General features: G+C 37.9%; 1 protein-coding gene across 1 annotated transcript in view; it reads right to left on the bottom strand.

Annotated features, from left to right (window-relative positions):
- Positions 1–20,968, bottom strand: part of tmx3b (thioredoxin related transmembrane protein 3b) — a 209,146-nt gene that overhangs the window by 98,191 nt on the left and 89,987 nt on the right. The gene's annotated exons all lie outside the window — the stretch shown is intronic.

Here is a 20,968-nt window from a genome sequence, read left to right as displayed (position 1 = left end):
TGCATGATGTTCAAACAGGATGGTTGACGGAGCTCCACAGGATGGAACAGAATTTCTTTCCTGACACAGCGTTTTAAAACATTATACATTATAGAGTACATCCTTTATTATGCAAAAAAAAAAAAAAAAATCAGATGCTATCCAATAAAAGCCCAAACACAGTGAGAGTTTATGCGTAGATATTGAGATAATCTCTGAGTATACATGAAGTGCTTAGGGGCTAAAGGGAAGTTGGCACCCCCCACGTCCTATCACCTTCCGAATATATGCTGTGCTCCTTTCATTGAAAAAAGATCCTCAGGTAAATGCTGTAGACCAGTATTTCTTAATCTTTTATATGAGTATCACTAATGCTGCATTCCATTTAAAGTCAGACGTGGGAAATTTCGACTTGATATCTCCAAACTGTGACAAAGGCATTCCATTGCCCGATGCTCAGATGACATGCATGGGATCTTAGCATGTGTACAATTGTCACCAGAGATTTCTCCTAGCAACCAAATTGATAAACGATGCTGCAATACTGGCATTTGTTGTCAAGGTGTGCGATTATCAAAAGACAGTATAATTTACTGTATTTTGAACACCTATCTCTGTAAATGTTTTTTAAATGGGTTTATTTAATAAAAGTGAATGTTTATTATTAACACACACCTGCATGAGTTTCCAAGTTGGAAGTCCGACTTCAAGGGGCATTCCATTGCGCTGAGTTGAGTTGAATGGAAGACAGTATAACACATTTTGGATGTCTCCTTTATATAACACATCTGATTCTACTGATTAGCTAATTAGCAGAATGCTCTATGATCTGAATTGAGTATGTCAGAAAAGGGAGACCTCCAAAATGTGTAGTGTAAGGGGTACTCCAGGAAAGGATTGAGAAACTGTTGTTTTATTGTTGTGACATTTATTTTATTTAATTATTATTGATCGATTAAATTAATAAATGAAAAATAATTGACGCTTGGTTAATTAATAACAACCCTAATACAAACATATATCTCCCTTGCAACCTCTCTGTGCCCCCTAGTGTCAGAACAACTGTATTAAAGTATCCTCACTTGAACACCACCCACTCATTAACTTAGAACATACATGTTGACTTTGAAAATGAAAACTGAAATTGAAAATTAAAAGATTATATAAAATAAACAAAACTAAAACTAAAAGGCAGTCTTGCCTCAAGATTGTAGTGAAAATTAAATGTCAAATCATCAATTGCATTTTAGTTATCCATGAGAGGTTATGCATTGTAACTGTGAAAATTAAAATTAAACAAGTCATTTTATTTTTAATTTTGCACATAATTTTAAAACCCTATTAACCAATTCATATCTGCATTTTTGCTTTAATCACTGTATTTATTTAACCATCCTAGGATATTTAAAGGTCAACACCTTGGCTGCTTGCGGTCATTTTTGACTGGAAACCCTACCAAATTGAATAAGAATATCTCAGCTCTGTAGGTCCTCACAATGCAAGTGAATGGGTGCCAAAATTCCGACACTCCAAAAATCACATAAAGGCAGCATATAAGTAATCCATATGACTCCAATGGTTAAATCCATGACTTCAGAAGTGATATGATAGGTGTGGGTGAGAAGCAGATCAATATTTAAGTAAAGATTTGGCTAGAAATTATTTTCCCTACCCAGTAGGGGGTGTATGCATGAAGAATATGAATCACCAAAAACACAAGAAGAAGAATGTGAAAGTGGAGGTTGACTGAGCAGGGAGGAGAATTTATAGTAAAAATTGCCTTAAATATTGATCAGTTTCTCACCCACACCTATCATATCACTTCTGAAGACATGGATTTAACCACTGGAGTCATATGGATTACGTCTATGCTGATTTATGTAATTTTTGGAGCTTCAAAATTTTGGCACCCATTCTTCTAAAAATCTTAATTTGTGTTATGCTGACGAAAAAGTCATTCTCTTCCAGGATGGCATAACCAACTGTATTGAGTCAAAGAAGTGGTGTGTGAAGAGTAGAGTTTTTGAAGTTTGCTTTAGTTGCGGGTGTCCTTGTTCCACTCGGTTTTACGATCCCACTATTTTATCAATATTTCATTTCATATTTAATGTCATCGAAGACATACACTTTATTTTAATAAACTTTAACAAAGTATTTTAAACGTGGATATAAAATGTCTAAAGGGAGTGTGTAATAACGGTGATCAGAGGGGCTCAGTGAAGATCGGGTAGCACAGAGAAGGCTTTGAATCAGGTAAGGGGCTGGCAGGGCGGTGGAGAATGAGATGGCTCCGCGTCCAGGTCAATCCGCCTTAACACATGCTTTGTGTCCAAGGAACTGGTTGGTCATCTCGTTCTGTTGACAATTGACAGACCCGCTCCCTTCATGGACCTTCATGCAAGGATACGATTTACGTGTACCAAGAAGAATCTCATGAGGAGCCATGCTTAGCTTATGAATATACCATTAATTATGTGTATTTATTTTTATGGAGTGACTATTTGCAGAAAGTGTAAATAGCATCACCCACACAGCAAGCTTATTTGCACTTCAGGTTATGTGGAACCAGGCAATACCACTGTGTTTTTAGCAGAGAAGTGGCATGATCAGTACAGCGTCTGTCTGTGGTGTTGGTTCTGCGTGTGATGTGGATTTGAATTAGGGATGCTCCGATATGGAATTTCTGGGTCGATACCAATAACCAATGATTCACATCTCATTGTGGACAATACTGATAACTGATATGTATACACACACTGATCAGCCACAGCATTAAAATCACTGGTAGGTGAAGTGAATAACATTTATTATCTCAATACAATGGCACCTGTCAAGGCAGCAAGTAAACTGTCAGTTCTTGAATTCCATGTGTTCAAGCAGGAAAAATGGGCAAGAATAAGGATCTGAGCACAAACCAAAAGTGGTCCAAGGAAAGACAATCAGTGAACCGGCAACAGAGTCATGGGTGCCCAAGGCTCACTGATGCGCGTGGGGAGTGAAGGCTAGCCCGGCTAGCCCATCTGGCCCGATCCCACAGAAGAACTACTGTAGCACAAATTGCTGAAAAACGTAATGCTGGCCATGATAGAAAGGTGTCAGAACACACAGTGAATTGCAGCTTGATGCGTATGGGGCTGCGTAGACACAGACCGGTCAGAGTGCCCATGCTGATCCCTGTCCACCACCAAAAGCGCCTACAATGGGTATGTGAGCATCAGAACTGGACCATGGAGCAATGGAAGAAAGTGGCCTGGTCTGATGAATCATGTTTTCTTTTAGATCAAGTGGACAGCCGGGTGTGTGTGCGTCGTTTACCTGGGGAAGAGATAGCAGCAGGATGCACCATGGGAAGAAGGCAGGCCAGCGGAGGCAGTGTGATGCTCTGGGCAATGTTCTGCTGGGAAAACTTGGGTGCTTGTGGATCTTACTTTGACATGTACCACCTACATAAAGATTGTTGCAGAACACGTACACCCCTTCATGGCAACGGTATTCCCTGATGGCAGTGGCCTCTTTCAGCGGGATAATGCGCCTTAAAATTAGTTTATGTACCATTATATAAATAAATACAATTTAGAGGTCAACCAATATTGGATGTTACTGATACGATGATGTGTTGAAAGGCAAATAATCTGCCAATAGTTTTTAAAATTGGTAGCCTACATTAAATGTTCTTAGAATTTCCATCCTGTAATGTGGAGAGCCAGACAGAGGCTACAAGAATCCCAAATTAATAAAATTGCAAAGTTCATGGTGCAACCAAAATACTAATAACCAGTGGGAAAAAAAATGGATTCATAGTGCAGAACTTTTTGACACCGGGGACTCTTTTCAAATATACAGTGCATCCGGAAAGTATTCACAGCGCTTCACTTTTTCCACATTTTGTTATGTTACAGCCTTATTCCAAAATGGATTAAATTCATTATTTTCCTCAAAATTCTACAAACAATACCCCATAATGTCAACGTGAAAGAAGTTTGTTTGAAATCTTTGCAAATTTATTAAAAAGAAGAAAAATAAGGAAAAAAAAAAAAAAAAATCACATGTACATAAGTATTCACAGCCTTTGCTCAATACTTTGTTGAAGCACCTTTGGCACCAATTACAGCCTCAAGTCTTTTTGAGTATGATGCTACAAGCTTGGCACACCTATTTTTGGGCAGTTTCTGCCATTCTTCTTTGCAGGACCTCTCAAGCTCCATCAGGTTGGATGGGGAGCGTCGGTGCACAGCCATTTTCAGATCTCTCCAGAGATGTTCAATCGGGTTCAAGTCTGGGCTCTGGCTGGGCCACTCAAGGACATTCACAGAGTTGTCCCAGAGCCACTCCTTTGTTATCTTGGCTGTGTGCTTAGGGTTGTTGTCTTGTTGGAAGATGAACTTTCACCCCAGTCTGAGGTCCAGAGCGCTCTCGAGCAGGTTTTCATCAAGGATGTCTCTGTACATTGCTGCATTCATCTTTCCCTCAATCCTGACTAGTCTCCCAGTTCCTGCCGCTGAAAAACATCCCCACAGCATGATGCTGCCACCACCATGCTTCACTGTAGGGATGGTATTGGCCAGGTGATGAGCGGTGCCTGGTTTCCTCCAGACATGACGCTTGCCATTCAGCCCAAAGAGTTCAATCTTTGTTTCTTATGGTCTGAGAGTCCTTCAGGTACCTTTTGAAAAACTCCAGGTGGGCTGTCATGTGCCTTTTACTGAGGAGTGGCTTCCGTCTGGCCACTCTACCATATAGGCCTGATTGGTGGAGTGCTGCAGAGATGGTTGTTCTTCTGGAAGGTTCTCCTCTCTCCACAGAGAAATGCTGGAGCTCTGTCTGAGTGACCATCGGGTTCTTGGTCACCTCCCTGACTAAGGCCCTTCTCCCCCGATCGCTCAGTTTGGCCAGGCGGCCAGCTCTAGGAAGAGTCCTGGTGGTTCCAAACTTTTTCCATTTACAGATGATGGAGGCCACTGTGCTCATTGGGACCTTCAATGCTGCAGAAATTTTTCTGTACCCTTCCCCAGATCTGTGCCTCGATACAATCCTGTCTCGGAGGTCTACAGACAATTCCTTGGCCTTCATGGCTTGGTTTGTGCTCTGACATGCACTGTTAACTGTGAGACCTTATATAGACAGGTGTGTGCCTTTCCAAGTCATGTCCAATCAACTGAATTTACCACAGGTGGACTCGAATCAAGTTGTAGAAACATCTCAAGGATGATCAGTGGAAACAGGATGCACATGAGCTCAATTTTGAGTGTCATGGCAAAGGCTGTGAATACTTGTGTACATGTGATTTTTTGTCATTTTTTATTTTTAATAAATTTGCAAAGATTTCAAAACAAACTTCTTTCACGTTGTCATTATGGGGTATTGTTTGTAGAATTTTGAGGAAAATAATGAATTTAATCCATTTTGGAATAAGGTTGTAACATAACAAAATGTAGAACAAGTGAAGCGCTGTGAATACTTTCCGGATGCACTGTAAGCGCTTCCCTGTTTCTAGCTGCTCATTCAAACAGATAAGGGAAATAAAATGTGCACTGCTACAATAATCTACAACATATTACAATATAAACAATTAAAAGTAAACATTGTCATATTTCCTCAACACTATATCATCATCATCAACAGCTGATCATTTGTAATTGCTTGTCATAAATTACCAATATGGCTTAATGATTGCAGACTGCTCTGCAACAGCTGGAAACACTCACAAGCCCCCGCGTGCTTGGAGAAAATACAACAGTGCCGCGTTTTCACTCTGAAGGACGCAGTGCAGGCATTTATTTAATTAAATCATATTCTTTTAAAGTTTGATAATCACATTAGGTCATATCATGATTTCTGTCTTTCCACCCCCAAATTTAAGACCTCCTTAAATGATAATTAAGACTTTTGTTGAATCATTTAAGACATTTAAAACTTTTTATGACTTCAGAAAACTGAATTTAAGACATTTTAAGACTTAAAGATCCACGGGAACCCTGTCCAAATTCCCCAGATCTCAATCCAATTGAGAATCTATGGGATGTGCTGGACCAACAAGTCCATTCCATGGAGGCCCCACCTCGCAACTTACAGGACTTAAAGGATCTGCTGCTAATGTCTTGGTGCCAGATACCAGAGTACACCTTTAGAGGTCTTGTGGAGTCCACAAGGCACGAGGGGGACCTACCTCATATTAGGCAGGTGGTTTTAATGTTGTGGCTGATCGGTGTATATACTGATATATATATATATATATATATATATATATATGAAGTCAGAAGTTTAAATACACTTTAGCCAAATACATTTAAACTCAGTTTTTCACAATTCCTGACATTTAATCGTAGAAAACATTCCCTGTCTTAGGTCAGTTAGGACCACTACTTTAATTTAAGAATGTGAAATGTCAGAATATTAGTAGAGAGAATGATTTATTTCAGCTTTTATTTCTTTCATCACATTCCCTGTGGGTCAGACATTTACATACACTTTGTTAGTATTTGGTAGGATTGCCTTTAAATTGTTTAACTTGGGTCAAACATTTTTGGTAGCCTTCCACAAGCTTGTTACAATAAGTTGCTGGAAATTTGGCCCATTCCTCCAGACAGAACTGGTGTAACTGAGTCAGGTTTGTAGGCCTCCTTGCTCGTACATGCTTTTCAGTTGAGGTCAGGGCTTTGTGAAGGCCACTCCAACATTTTGCCACAACTTTGGATGTATGCTTGGGGTTATTGTCCATTTGGAATACCCATTTGTGACCGAGTTTTAACTTCCTGGCTGATGTCTTGAGATGTTGCTTCAATATATCCACATATCCTTCCTCATGATGCCATCTAATTTGTGAAGTGCAGCAATCCTTCCTGCAACAAAGCACCCCCACAACATGATGCTGCCACCCCGATGCTTCACGGTTGGGATGTTGTTCTTCGGCTTGCAAACCCCACTCTTTTTCCTCCAAACATAATGATGGTCATTATGGCCAAACATTTAAATTTTTGTTTCATTAGACCAGAGGACATTTCTCCAAAATGTAAGATATTTGTGCACTTGCAAACTGTAATTTGGCTTTTTTTTTTATATATATATCTTCCTTGCTGAGCAGCTTTTCAGGTTATGTTGATATAGGACTCGTTTTACTGTGGATATAGATACTTGTCTACCTGTATCCTCCAGCATCTTCACAAGGTCCTGTGCTGTTGTTCTGGGATTGATCTGCACTTTTCGCACCAAATTACATTCATCTCTAGGAGACAGAATGCGTCTCCTTCCTGAGCAGTATGATGGCTGCATGGTCTCATGGTGTATATACCTTTATCCAGAGTGTACTATTGTTTGTACAGATGAATGTGGTACCTTCAGGCATTTGAAAATTACTCCCAAGGATGAACCAGACTTGTGGAGGTCCACAATTTTTTTTTCTGAGGTCTTGGCTGATTTCTTTTGATCTTCCCATGATGTCAAGCAAAGAGGCACTGAGTTTGAAGGTAGGCCTTAAAATACATCCTCAAGTACACCTCCAATTCAGTACGCCTCCTATCAGAAGATATTGGCTAATTGTCTAAAGGCTTGACATCATTTTCTGGAATTTTCCAAGCTGCTTAAAGGCACAGTTAACTTAGTGTATGCAAACTTCTGACTGACTGGAATTGTGATATAGTCAATTAAATGTGAAACAATCTGTCTGTAAACAATTGTTGGAAAAATTACTTGTGTCATGCACAAAGTAGATGTCCTATACAACTTGCCAAAACAATAGTTTGCTAATATTAAATATGTGGAGTGGTTAAAAAATTAGTTTTAATAACTTCAACCTAAGTCTATGTACATTTCTGACTTCAACTGTATTTGTATACATTAATTCTGCCAATTCTGGCCAAATTTCTGAGATCATCCAATAAAGATCTTGTGTTACGCGAGGCAAGGAGAAAAGGAAGGCATTCTTGGAAGAACCACAGTATTTTCTTGCTCCCAGACTTTGCAAATTCAACAAGAGAGAAACGTGATCGATTTAAGGAATGCAAGAAACATTTGCACTGATATTCCCGGCCAAACTGAGAATAGATGCTAAGGATGACTGTAAAACATTCACATGCCCAACTGTTGTACTCACGTTGCGGCCAAGTGGACCGGCTCACTGAACATTTGCTTGACTGTTTGGGGATTCTGCATGCTCTTTTTGTGCTGGTTGAGTTTGTTTTACAGATTATCTTTTGCGGTGTAATTTTGTCACAAAATTTGTATAGAAACACTGGACTCCGAGCAATCCGACAGCAAAGTTGTTGCGGGAGTTCTCGTAGACGTGCATGGACTGTTTGAGTTTGGAGGGACGGATGCCAGTTGGCGCTGTCGTGCGCGGGGTTAATGCGCACATGTTTTTTTTTTTCTGTTTGTTTGGTTCTGGGGAATGTTCGGGTTTTGATTGTCGTACTAATGTTGGAATGTGGTTGGAATCTTCTTTTTGACACACAATATGAATGGGTTGGGGCACCCCATAAAAAGAAGGAAGGTTATTTCTCTTCTTAAGCGTAAGAAATATGATATAGTGTTTCTTCAAGACACGCATCTTTCTCCGCAGGAAGCTGAAAAATTTGGGAGGATATGGGGTGGGCATGTTTTCTTTAGATCAGGTCTTTTTTATAGATGTTGAAGGGATGTTGCAAGCCGCTGGCACCCCTCATGATATAATTGGGAGGAGACTTTAATCTTTTGATGGACTCAGTCCTTGTTCATAGTAAAGCGAAAGTTTGCAAACCCCCTAGAGCAACACTGATGCTTCACAGGATGTGTAAAAATATTGGTCTTACAGATATTTGGAGACTTTTGAACCAATCTGGGAGAAACTATACATTTTTTTCATCAGTCCCTAAGATTTACACTAGAATAAGTCCCTCATTTCATCTGTTGTTGATTACTCAATTGGAAACATTTTAGTCTCATACCACGCCCTGGTGTGTTTAGAGGTGTTGCCACATATGAAGAAAAAGAAATCATATAGCTGGTGCTTTAAATGTATCCCTTTTGCAAAATCCGGAATTCCAACAAATGTTAAAGGCTGAAATCAATGTCTATATGGAGACCAACTGGTCCTCAGTATCCTCTGTGGGCGTGGATTGGGAGGCGGGTTCTTAAGGGCCGGATCATACAGTATACCGCATTCACCAAAAAATCCAAAGCATAAGAACTCGTGGAATTGGAAGGGAATATTAAAAGTGCCGAGGCAGAGCTGAAACACAGAATGTCATCTAATGGCCTCAGAGAATTGACCCGACTGAAATACAGATATAATACTATTTTGTCACGGAAGGTGGAGTTTTGGCTATTCAGGGCAAGACAGTCATACTTTGAGTCAGGGTACAAAGCAGTGAAGCTTCTGGCTAGATATATAAAACAGAGAGTGTCTTTTTCTACCATTCCCACAGTGAAATCTGCTGGTGGTGAAATATTTACCTCGGCCACTGATATTAATAATGCTTTTAAAGAATTCTATCTTGATCTCTATAGTTCCACGTCTATGTCTACTGATGAGAATATTAGAAACTTTGTGAAACCATTAGAACTTCCTAAACTGCCGGCTGAGCAAAAAAAATGCTCTTGATTCTGAGATAACCTTGGAGGAGCGTGGCAAGGTAATTAAGGCCTTGCCTGCAGACAAGTTTCCGGGGCCAGACAGCTTTGCGGCAGAATTGTTTTAATCTTATGCTACAGAACTGGCTCCACTTTTGCTAGAAGTTTATCCGGAATCATTAAAGAATGGAAAGCTTCCGCCAACCATGACACACGCCCAGATCAGTCTGATTCTTAAAAGGACAAAGATCCAAGCGAGTGTAAGACTTACCATCCAATTTCCCTGATCCAGCTAGACGTTAAAATATTGTCAACAATTTCTGATTGAGTAAAGTTATGACATCTCTTATAAATATAGATCAGGTGGGGTTTTTTCGGGGCCGTAACTCTTCTGATAACATTAGGCATTTCATTAATGTCATGTAGGCAGTGGTGAACGATCAGAGTCTGGTTGCTGCCATCTCAATTGATGCCGAAAAGGTGTTTGATATGGTAGAATGGGATTATCTTTTTAAGATTTTGGAAATGAACGGGTTCGGGAATACTTTTATTGAATGGATTAAGTTACTTTATAGACACCCGGTAGCAGCGGTACAAACAAATGGATTAATTTCATATTATTTTACTCTGGATAGGGGCACCCAGCAGGGTTGCCCTCTTTCCCCATTATTGTTCTGTCTTGCCCTGGAACTATTAGCAGCCACAATAAGGTGGAGGATTTTCCAGGGGTGATGGCGAGAGGTATGGTGCATAAGCTTTTGCTTTACGCAGATGATATTTTATTATTCGTCTCCGACCATACTAGATCTATGCCTTGCCTCCACAGAATTATTAATTCCTTTTCTAAGTTCTCAGGACACAGAGTTAATTGGTCTAAATCCGAAGTTTTGGCTCTGACAGCTTACTGCCCGGTAACGGCTTTTCAGCCAGGTGCCTTCCAGTGGCCCATACAGGGCATTAAGCATTTGGTTATTTTATTCCCAGCAAATTTGTGTGATTTAGTTAGAGTTAATTTTGACCCCTTAATAAAAAGGTTTTCGAGCAATGTGGGCAGGTGGGCTTCATTACATTTATCTATGGTTGGGAAGATTAATGTTATTAAAATGAATTGTACTCCAAAATTCAACTACCTGCTACAATCTCTCCCTATAGATGTCCCCCTCTCTTATTTCAAGCAATTTGATAGCATAGCAAAGTCCTTCATTTGGAATGGTAAACCTCCCAGATTACATTTCATTAAATTGCATAGGCCGATTGACAAAGGTGGGCTAGGCCTACCCAAGGTTTTGTTTTATTATTATGCATTTGGTCTCAGGCTTTTGGCTCATTGGTTGCTTCCACCTGAGAGAACCCCTCCCTGGTTTTGTAGTGAACAGGAAGTTATTGCCCCTATTTTGCCATTGCAAAACCTATCAAACTAACTGGAGAAGTTAAGTTGCACCCCGTTATCTCGTGTTTGCATGCGGTATGGATAAAAGTGTAGAGTGTTTAATTCGGACATTAATTGTTGCTTTCGAGCATATGGCTGAACCCAAAGTTATGTATTAATAAGTCCCCTTTCTGCTGTACAGAGTGGATTGTGAGGGAGGTTAATACACTCGGTGTCCTATATGAGAGTGGATTGTTGAGATCCTTTGAAAATATGGTTCAACATTTTGGGATTCCCAGGTCTCAATTCTTTAGGTATTTACAGCTGCGCCACCTGCTTTGTACTATTTTTGGGAGTAGCATACACCCCCCTAAAGCGGTAGATACTCTGGGAGTGGTGATTACTGCTTTTGGAAAAGGTCATGAGTGTATTACTCCCTGCTAATTTAGAGTCTGGGGGGACGGAGCTTCAACTTCTCTCAAGAGATTATGGGAGAAAGATTTAAACTTGGTATTGGAGGAGGGAGTGTGGGCTAGGATTCTAAAAAACATCAAGTCTACATCTAGAGATGCAAGGGTGTGCCTTATGCAATTTAAGATTTCACATAGATTCTATTGGACTCTAGATTATATAGGCTTGGTCTTAAAGACACACCCACCTGCAGGCAATGCCAATCAGAAGATGGGGACACAGCCCATGTTTTTTGGTGTTGTGTTAAGATCCAAGAATTTTGGTTGAGGGTTCAGAGTTGTGTGTGTGACATATTGGGCACTCAAATTTCATTTTGCCCCAGACTCTGTATTTTAGGCGATGGGGTGGTCATTAATTTAGGGGATAAATATATTTTAAAAATTGGGTCCTAGCCAGTGTTATGATCGGCAGACAAGTCATTCTTAGGGGATGGAAGTCAGCTGGAGCACCCTCATTCAAGAGTGGCCCACAGAGGTGGGCAGGGTAGCAGCATTTGAAGAGATGTCATATAGAAGGCTAGGCAACCTAGGGTTATTTAATAAAAAATGGGGCAGCTATTTAGCCTTTTTAGAAGGCTCTCGGGGAGGGGCAGTGGAGAGAGTTTTATAGTTTTTTTATAGTTAAAACTGTCAATTGTAACCTTTGTGGGATTTTTATTTTCTCCTTTTCTTTATTTATTGATTGTTATATTTTTATTTTCTCAAAAAAAAGGTTGTGTTTATATCTCATGTGTAGCCGGCTTTGACCACAGTGACATTTGTTGAGGGTTAGGATGGGGTTGGGGATTGGGAGGGGGATAGGGAATTAATGGGGGTTTAAAAGGGATAATAGTTGATTTTGTTCATTTGTACTGTTATTCTGTATAAGAATTAATAAAAAAAAAAAAGTGTTCATCTAAAGAAAAAAGTATCTTTCACATAATAACAATAAATAAAGATTGATACACACACACACACAAAGCTACTTGTTTGAAAAACAGGTGACATTTAAAATCTTGGAATTTGGACTCGACAATCTGACCAACTCTTAACTGCTGCTGTTTAAGGTTTGGCGAATGTAACATGAACCAAAAATGTGACTGTATTACAGATGTATGCCGGTTTGAATGAAAAATAAATATGATACACTTGCATAAATTGTATGCTGCTACATTGTATGCTGAGTATTTATGGTAATCCTTGTATGTGACCATTTGTATAAGTATTTATAGTTATCCTTGTACTGTATGTGCCCATTTGAATGAGTTGTCTTGGTAATCCTTTCATGTGCCCATTTATATGAGTATTTACGTTAGTCCTGATAAATCGCTAACAGGGAGACTAATGAACTTCTAACGGCTCTTATAATGCATTAAACCAAAATAAGGCGATACATTTACAGAATGCAATGAACATTAAACAACAAAACACACAAGATTTATCGTGGTACAAAACATCGTGTTTAAAAAAATGTTACGATGTGCATCATAGAGATTGGATTTTTATTATTCTTATTATTATTATTATTTTCACATCTGTTCCATCCAATAGTCATGCATGTATGCGAATGGCAATTGCGTCATTGTACACTAGCAGCCTGGTGTTGTACGATGAGTTTGGCTGAAGCTGATGTGGAAAATGAACGATTTAGGTTTATGCTTCTTTAATTAACATTTAAATGATTTAAAATGTAACATCTGTAAAACATTATTATGATTATTTAAAGTAATTTGAAAAAGCACAAACCTCCATTGCTCGTTTACCACAAGGATTCAGATAGATCATAGATAGGCAATTATATATAAAACATCTGGGAAGGGATAATTCTGACAAACTTTGCGATCAGAACTGCAATATGATAAACATTGATCATTATCTCATAATGTGCACTACTTAGACTACACGCACTTCAGAAGTGCATAACAGTCAGTGATCTGAATCTTCTAATAAACGAAAAAGTACAAAAAAATTTAAATGTATGTAATCAGTGACAGTGTACAAGCATATGTATCTAAAGCTCTATTATTAAAAAAATATATATTACTGCAGACATCTGAAATGTTTACCGTTGTTTCGCACTGGATATTGTGTGTCTATTGTGTCTTGACAACACCCTGTTGTCAAGTGTAACTGACCTATTAGAAAATTTATACTGATGTGATTAATTATTCAGGAAAAATTAAGCATGATCATATACTGTATCTGTGATTATAAGAAATTGATTGGAATATCTGGCTAAATACATCAGAACTGGTGACATTAACAAGCCTGTAATCTTATATTACACTCCTGAATTAAAAATATGGAAAATCCCTTCACATTATGTCATTTTATTTGTCCCTCCGGAACCTCTACTTACCCTACTTATTCATGCGATTATCTAATCAGCCAATCGTGTGGCAGCAGTGCAATGCATAAAATCATGCAAATACGGGTCAGGATTTTCAGTTAAAGTTCACATCAACCATCAGTATGGGGATAAATGTGATCTCTGTGATTTCAACTGTGGCATGATTTTTGGGGCCAGATGGGCTGGTTTAAATATTACTGTAACTGCTGATCTTCTGGTATTTTCATGCATAACCGTCTCTAGTGTTTATTTAGAATGGTGCCAAAAACAAAAAACATCTAGTGAGCGGCAGTTCTGCAAACAGAAACGCCTTGTTGAGAGAGGTCAACGGAGAATGGCCAGACTGGTTCAAGCTGACAGAAAGGCTAAGGTAACTCAGATAACCACAGAACTTAACAGCGATATTTAAAGGGCTCAAGGGCTGGAAAGTGCAGATTTACAGTCTTTTTTACCAACATGTCAATTAGCATGGGATTAATATCACTAGGGGTTATTTTTACAGGGTAAAGGTAAAACCTTTTTAGTAGGTAAAACACACTGTAATTTTTACCAGCACAGGTAAAACGTTGTCCATAAAAAGTCTGGAAAAAGTATTACATTATCCCACATCCCATGTAAAACTAATCCCATCCGAACAGGGCTTAACATTCTATATTTTCAGCTAAGCAGAATTATTAATATTTTCATTTGGTGTCACCATTGCCCTGTGCTGGGCTGATGATTATGTGCGTCTCATTCACATACATTTGTTACAGCGCACTTCTGTGACAGTTCCATTGTTTAACTTATGAAATGTGAACACAATAATCATAATGGGAATAGGTCAAATACAATAAGAACATTCATTTAACTAAAAAACTAGTGTTTTAGCTATCTCATGTCCCTCTGTGAGGATTATTTGAAGATATATGCACCAAGTTAAGTTGTGTTTGTGCCTGTTGTAATTGCATTGTTTTATTGTTAGAAACAATGTGCTGGTGGAGGGAGCAGTTAAGATCTTCGTCTGAGGTGAAAAAAGGTGCTGTGTGAGGGGTTGTGACACTCCATTTCCAAAAGATTGTAGGAGATTTGGATTTGTTTAGTTTTTTGCCGGTGACTCACATTTTTTTCAGGCAAGATCAAACATGATCAAATAGAACAGTGGTTCTCAAACTGGTGCCTGCAAAATATCTGCTCAATTTAATACCAGCAGTACAGAGTACTGACTCAATTCCGTACCCGCACTGTGTTTGACTACAGCTGGCTACTTTTAAATGCTTATTGTCTTGTGGTGAATGCAGCTGCGTGTATGAACATTTAAATGCCCTTCTTGATGAAATATTAAACACAGCCGTTAATGTACTACGTGATGCAGACACAGCAAAAATATAATATCTCAAAATACCCGATGTGTGAGATGTGTAAATGCAGCCTAACAGACCTGCTGCAGCTGTTATAAGCCTATCATTTAGAATAAAACAACAATATTGCCTAGGAAAAAGAAAAGCACTCACTGTCCTTGGCTGGATAACTTCAGTAGCTTTAAGCCCAATACATTTCAATAGGTCTGCTTTTCAGGCAAACTCTGATTTTATCAAATCTGTAATAATAATAATAATGTAAATCTAAAAATCACACAGTAAGATTGTCAATAATTTAAGTAGTTCTATTTCGCATTAGATTACTTTTGTAATGCTTTTATTGCACAATTTTGTATTATTTAATTAATTACTGCCATTAATTTAATTAATTACTGCCATTACAAGAACACTTACTCGAACTCTAAATCCAAGAAATCTCCGGCTGCACAAAACATATAAATAAACTCCAGCCACTTGTCCTCGCAACCCCAATGCGATATTCTCAGATATTCTGAACTCTCCGATATTCCTCCTCCTTCGAAGTGTAAAAATTCAAGCCAGCAGGCCCACAGCCAGGGTAGTTTGGGGATAGGGAAGAAGGTTTGTGGAAGGGAGCAACATAAAATGTAGCTGAAAGCAGCGATGATGGGTCCAAGCACCATGGGTCCATTTCCACCCGGTGGCTTTTGGAAAACAATGCAAGGTGGACACATGCATTTGGCATTTGATATTATTCTAAACAATTTTGAAGCAATTTGGGTAAATATAAGAGAACTATTTTAAAGTCTGTTGTAACAGCCACCCTTCCTGCTGCCAGGAGGTGGCGCTATGTCCGTGACCCAAAATAGTCAAATCCATGTGATTAGCCCCCAACATACATCTCAATTTTGATTTAAATCACATATTTCACACAGAAGAAATGAGACACTTCACCATTAATTTAATGCCTCGATTATACAGGATAAGCTTTTATGTATGTAAATATGTTTGATGCTATTTGTTAAAATACATTTATACATATTATATTATAAATGTGAATCTATCTATCTATCTATATTGTGGCGAGCAGGGCGTGGCCGAGCTGTTTTGCGGCACAGCTAGGCTGGAGAGATAAATGGTAAATGAGTTCCACCTGTGCACCACACTGGTCTCACATTCCAGGGTGGAGTGGCGGGAGTATTTAAGGAGAGAAGAAAGCGGCAGACAGGGAGAGAGAGACGCACGGAGCTGTGTGTGTGTGACTGTGTCACAGTGACTGCTGAAAAGCAAGGCTGTTGAGTTTTGTTGAATGAGTTTGTTTATTGTGCTGAAAAGCACATTTATGTATTGATGTACACTGAAAAGTGTGGCATTAATGTCTTATGTGGATTGTTCTCCAGGATCTCGCTTCCTCCTTCATAGGAAAGGCAGAGGTCTATATATATATATATATATATATATATATATATATATATATATATATATATATATATATATATACACACACACACACACACACATACACAAAATATATGTAGATCTGAAGATTATTTTGTAATGAAGTCATTTACCATTTTTATATATCCTTAAAATTGCTTTAAATTAAATGAACAAATGTAATTCAATGCATTAGGTGTTCAGTTGGTCTAAGTAGAATTTAATATGAGCACATAAATCATTTAGCCTTGTAATTTCGTTGCAATTATAAGGCAATAGGTCTCAATTTATTTTATTGTTGAATTTTTTCTCTGTTCTCTTTCAAAATAAATGAAATACATTAACTTTTAGTCTGCAATCGTTATTCATATGCACAACTGTTTAAATAGCCTTTAAATGATACTGGGAAAATAAGGACATAAATAAGGTTAGATTACTGCATGTCTGCCCATAGAATAATCATTAAAAGCTAAAATTACCAACTGCTAACCAACAATAAACTATTGATCCTCGATGTTGCCACAACATTGTAATGACAGACTGGCACAGTTCCAAAGTTATGTTGTGTCTACAAATATAGGAATTTCACTTTTCCGGTTGTCACAACGTAATCAGTTACGATCCATGACGAAAGTTTGGTCATCAAATTATGGTGCAGTTAGGTAATGCAAGAAAACTTACCTAAGGTTAAAATAGACGTACAATAAATCTGTAAACTAAAAACACAAATGAGGATTCAATAATTAGGCCTGTTGCAATTATTACATTGTCTGATATTTAAATCTGGTATATGGCCATATACAAACAAATACAATTAGAGTTCATATATTTGAGCATTTATGTACACATTTAAATTCCACAAATGTTAAAAAAAAAAAATTGCCATTTTTGTCATATTGACATATACAGTATATTGCATATATTTATATAAGTGACATTTTTATACAGTTGAAGTCAGAAGTTACAAACACTTGGGTTGAAGTCATTAAAAGTAATTTAACCATTCCACAGATGTAATATTAGCCAACTATAATTGACAGATTGTTTCACTTTTAATTGACTATATCACAATTCCAGTGGGTCAGAAGTTTACATACACTAAGTTATAAGAAATATTTGTATTACTTGATTGTATTACCGTTTTATTAACATATGATGATGATCCGGTCGCAACAGTTCTGAAGTCACCAGTACACTGATTCGGGGAAAGCAGCTCTTGAGTAAACAGTACACAGAGCTGATCACAACAGTTCTCGAGTCACCTGTACACTGAACTGAGAATAATCTCTTTCGGTTAGAAATACTGAGAACTGATGAGTGAGCTGCTGATGAGCATGCGTGAACTGAGGACTTGAATGAGAGTGCGAATCGTTTAAGTTGAGAGATGTAAATGAATTTTACTATTGAGTATTGTGCATGCAGATTATATTTGAAGTTGTTATGAGCTGGATCATGATTTCTGTAAAAAGGGTGAGTTGAATAAGACTAGTTTATTCAATGTTATATGCTATAGACATATAGAACATCCGCGTTTGTATATCAGAGTCAGTAATGGGTGCTTTAGATGCAAAACTTTAATGTAGGAAACCTATCCAAGATGTAAGATTCTTGAATGAAACACTGATGACTAAAAACACCCTTATTATTATAACTTAATTGAATTGAAATTAATAATCAGCAATATGCACTTACATATGGCTTTATTGAATGTGTTTAATCATGTATTCCACAACGCCTGGGTATTATCATTATGTACAGTGACGTCATTACGCGATGACGTAAAAAAACTGGTGAATCGTTTTTTTGAACCGGTTCATTGAAACGAACTGTCCGAAAGAACTGATTCGCATAAAAGAATAGGACCTTCCATCACTACTCCACAACAACACATCAACTTACTTTACCTCATCACTTCCGTAGCCTGTCCAGTAGCGGTAATGTGAGCAGTGAGATGGCAAAGAGAGAGCAGGTCAGTCAAGAGCATAGAGTCAATCATGAAAGTGGGCATTTACTGTCAAGTCTTAAAGGAGAAGCAGCACAAAAACAGAGCGTCAGTATGAGGGTGGAAAATGATCATATTTTTAAAATTTAGACTTTTTTTGTGCAAGAAAATGTAAATATTATAAGTGAACTTCAAGGAACATTTTAATAAAAAATAAAAATAAAAACAAAAGTATGTCATGACCCCTTTAAACGTTTCCAATATGTAAGTGGGAGGTTGAATAATTAAAGAAACTAGTCCCTATCGATTGAGTAATCATTGCAATGGGCATTAAATCTGTCAAACTCTCATCCTTCACAATATTAATCATGGCTATCCACTTTGCTAAAGCAATCGTGAGGTCGCATTCTCATGATTCGTAAAATGAAGGACACGTTCAATTGTGCAGCTGAGCTGCATAATGGATGAATGGGGGAAATTCCGCTTGCTAAAATTAACAAATTTGTTTCTTCAGTGCTCAAACACTTAAGTGTTATTAGATGAAACGGTGATATTACACAGTGGTTAAAAATTCAACTGTCCCAATTTTCTTAGAACATGTTGCTATCAGCTGATTTGAAATTAGTGTATATTTTCAAAAAATAAATAAAAAAAAACTTTTATTCACAAGGTAAAACATCAAATAATGTGTTGTAGTGCTTTTAATATTGCACAGGGGGAATAGAATTTATAAAATCACTCCTTTTTATTTTTATTAGCATTTTTTATATTGTCCCAACTCCACATCACCCTCTGTAACTTTAAAGGTACATCACATGAATACCCCGTTTCCACCTGGTATTAAGATGTGTCTCGGATGATCCAATCACATGTGGTCAGGTGAGACACATCGCTGTTTACATGCGTCTCCTGTGACCAATTGTGTTCATATTTGGAGGGGAGGGTCTCTGTTTCATGACGTTATACATCAGCTACTATGTCAGTGTGTTACTGCATGATAATAAAGTGCAACAAAATCAGAAAACACTAAAAAGCATGAAAAAACAGGAGCACTGTTTCTCCCAGATGCGGTTAAAATTTAATCTAAGCAACATGTCAAGCAGAATTACCCGTTATTTTAATGTATTACCCACCATAAAGGAGCTTCAGGTGTTCATGCTTGTCATCTGTGTTGATATCAGACACACTAATGAAGATCCGTGAAGCTCTCTTGATTGTGTATGTATCCGCTTTTTCACATCACATTTTTCCGATCGTATGGTTATTTCATTTTAAAGCCACTCGTAAGTTTAAACACTTGTTTTAGCACAGTGGTTAATTGACAGGTAAGGGGTGGTGCTTCACTGCTGCCCCATACAGAACAGATTATCATTTACACCTTAAATGCGATATGGCCACATGCGTTTTTGACCACATACGTACGTGGTTTTTGTAAAACGACCACGAAACATTTTAGACCCCATTTAGACCTGTATTAAGGGCTGACCCCATATGATCGGATCACCTGAAAAGGCATCTTAATACCAGGTGGAAACAGGGTAATGGTAAAAACACACACACATTTACAATTTATAGCGCTTATGAGTGGGGTTTCAATTTAACCACTCTACGTTAGTCTACCACTACCAAATAGCCAGGTTAGTTATAACACGGGATAACGCCACCATTAATTTAATGCATTATTGTTCTTTTTCAGTAGCACAAACAAATCAATTTATGAATGTCCAAAAAAATATATATTTTTTTTAGGAAGATGGAAACCGTTGCTTCATAGATATTGGTTAATCATACCATTTATTGGAAAAGGCTGACATTTTAGCATTTTCTTTTAAATGCCAATGGTAAATTCATGACCTAACTAAGCCATTATTTTTGCATTGTTAGATTTCCTTCTACACATCAAAATGTAAATATATATAATATTTACAATGTTAATCATAACTCTCACTTTCTTCACACTAAACTAAGGTGCAAAAGAGTGTACCTTTGAGTGACCTGGCAGTTATTTTTTGAATGAGTCTCACATGTAAGAATTCACATTTGAGAATTCAGTGTTTATGTGTCGGTACTGTGCGTGGTCGTAGGGATGATTTTTTTAGTTGACTGCCTACTATAAATGCTTATTACCATGCAAAGCCTGCTGGCTATGGCACAAAGTGATCAAAAAAGATTCTGAAAAAATTTCTGGATTAATTTCCACCTTGTACACTCTGATGTTCATTTGGACAAATTCAATTACTGCACAACCTTGGAGTTTGTCAAAATAAAATAATTTGGACAGGAACTTTCTCCAGGGTGGTGGTAGAAAAACAGACATTTCCAATTCAGACAGTGATAAAATTATCTCATGTTCCTCATGTAAAACAATTACCATCCAAATAGGGCTTATGAAACTACAGTGATATTAAAAACATTGGCACATCCTGTGGTTCTCAATTTCAGTCTCGGGGACCCACAGCACTGCATATTTAGGATATTTCCCTTATTTAAAACACCCGATTCAACTCATTAGCTCAACAATAGAGGCTCCATGAACTGAACCGGGTGTGTTAAATAAGGGAGACATCCAAAATGTGCAGT

The sequence above is a fragment of the Myxocyprinus asiaticus genome, chromosome 41 (genome assembly GCF_019703515.2).
Source record: "Myxocyprinus asiaticus isolate MX2 ecotype Aquarium Trade chromosome 41, UBuf_Myxa_2, whole genome shotgun sequence".
Taxonomy (NCBI): Eukaryota; Metazoa; Chordata; class Actinopteri; order Cypriniformes; family Catostomidae; genus Myxocyprinus; species Myxocyprinus asiaticus.
The sequence above is the reverse complement of the archived record's forward strand: the minus strand, read 5'-3'. Positions and strand labels throughout refer to the sequence as shown.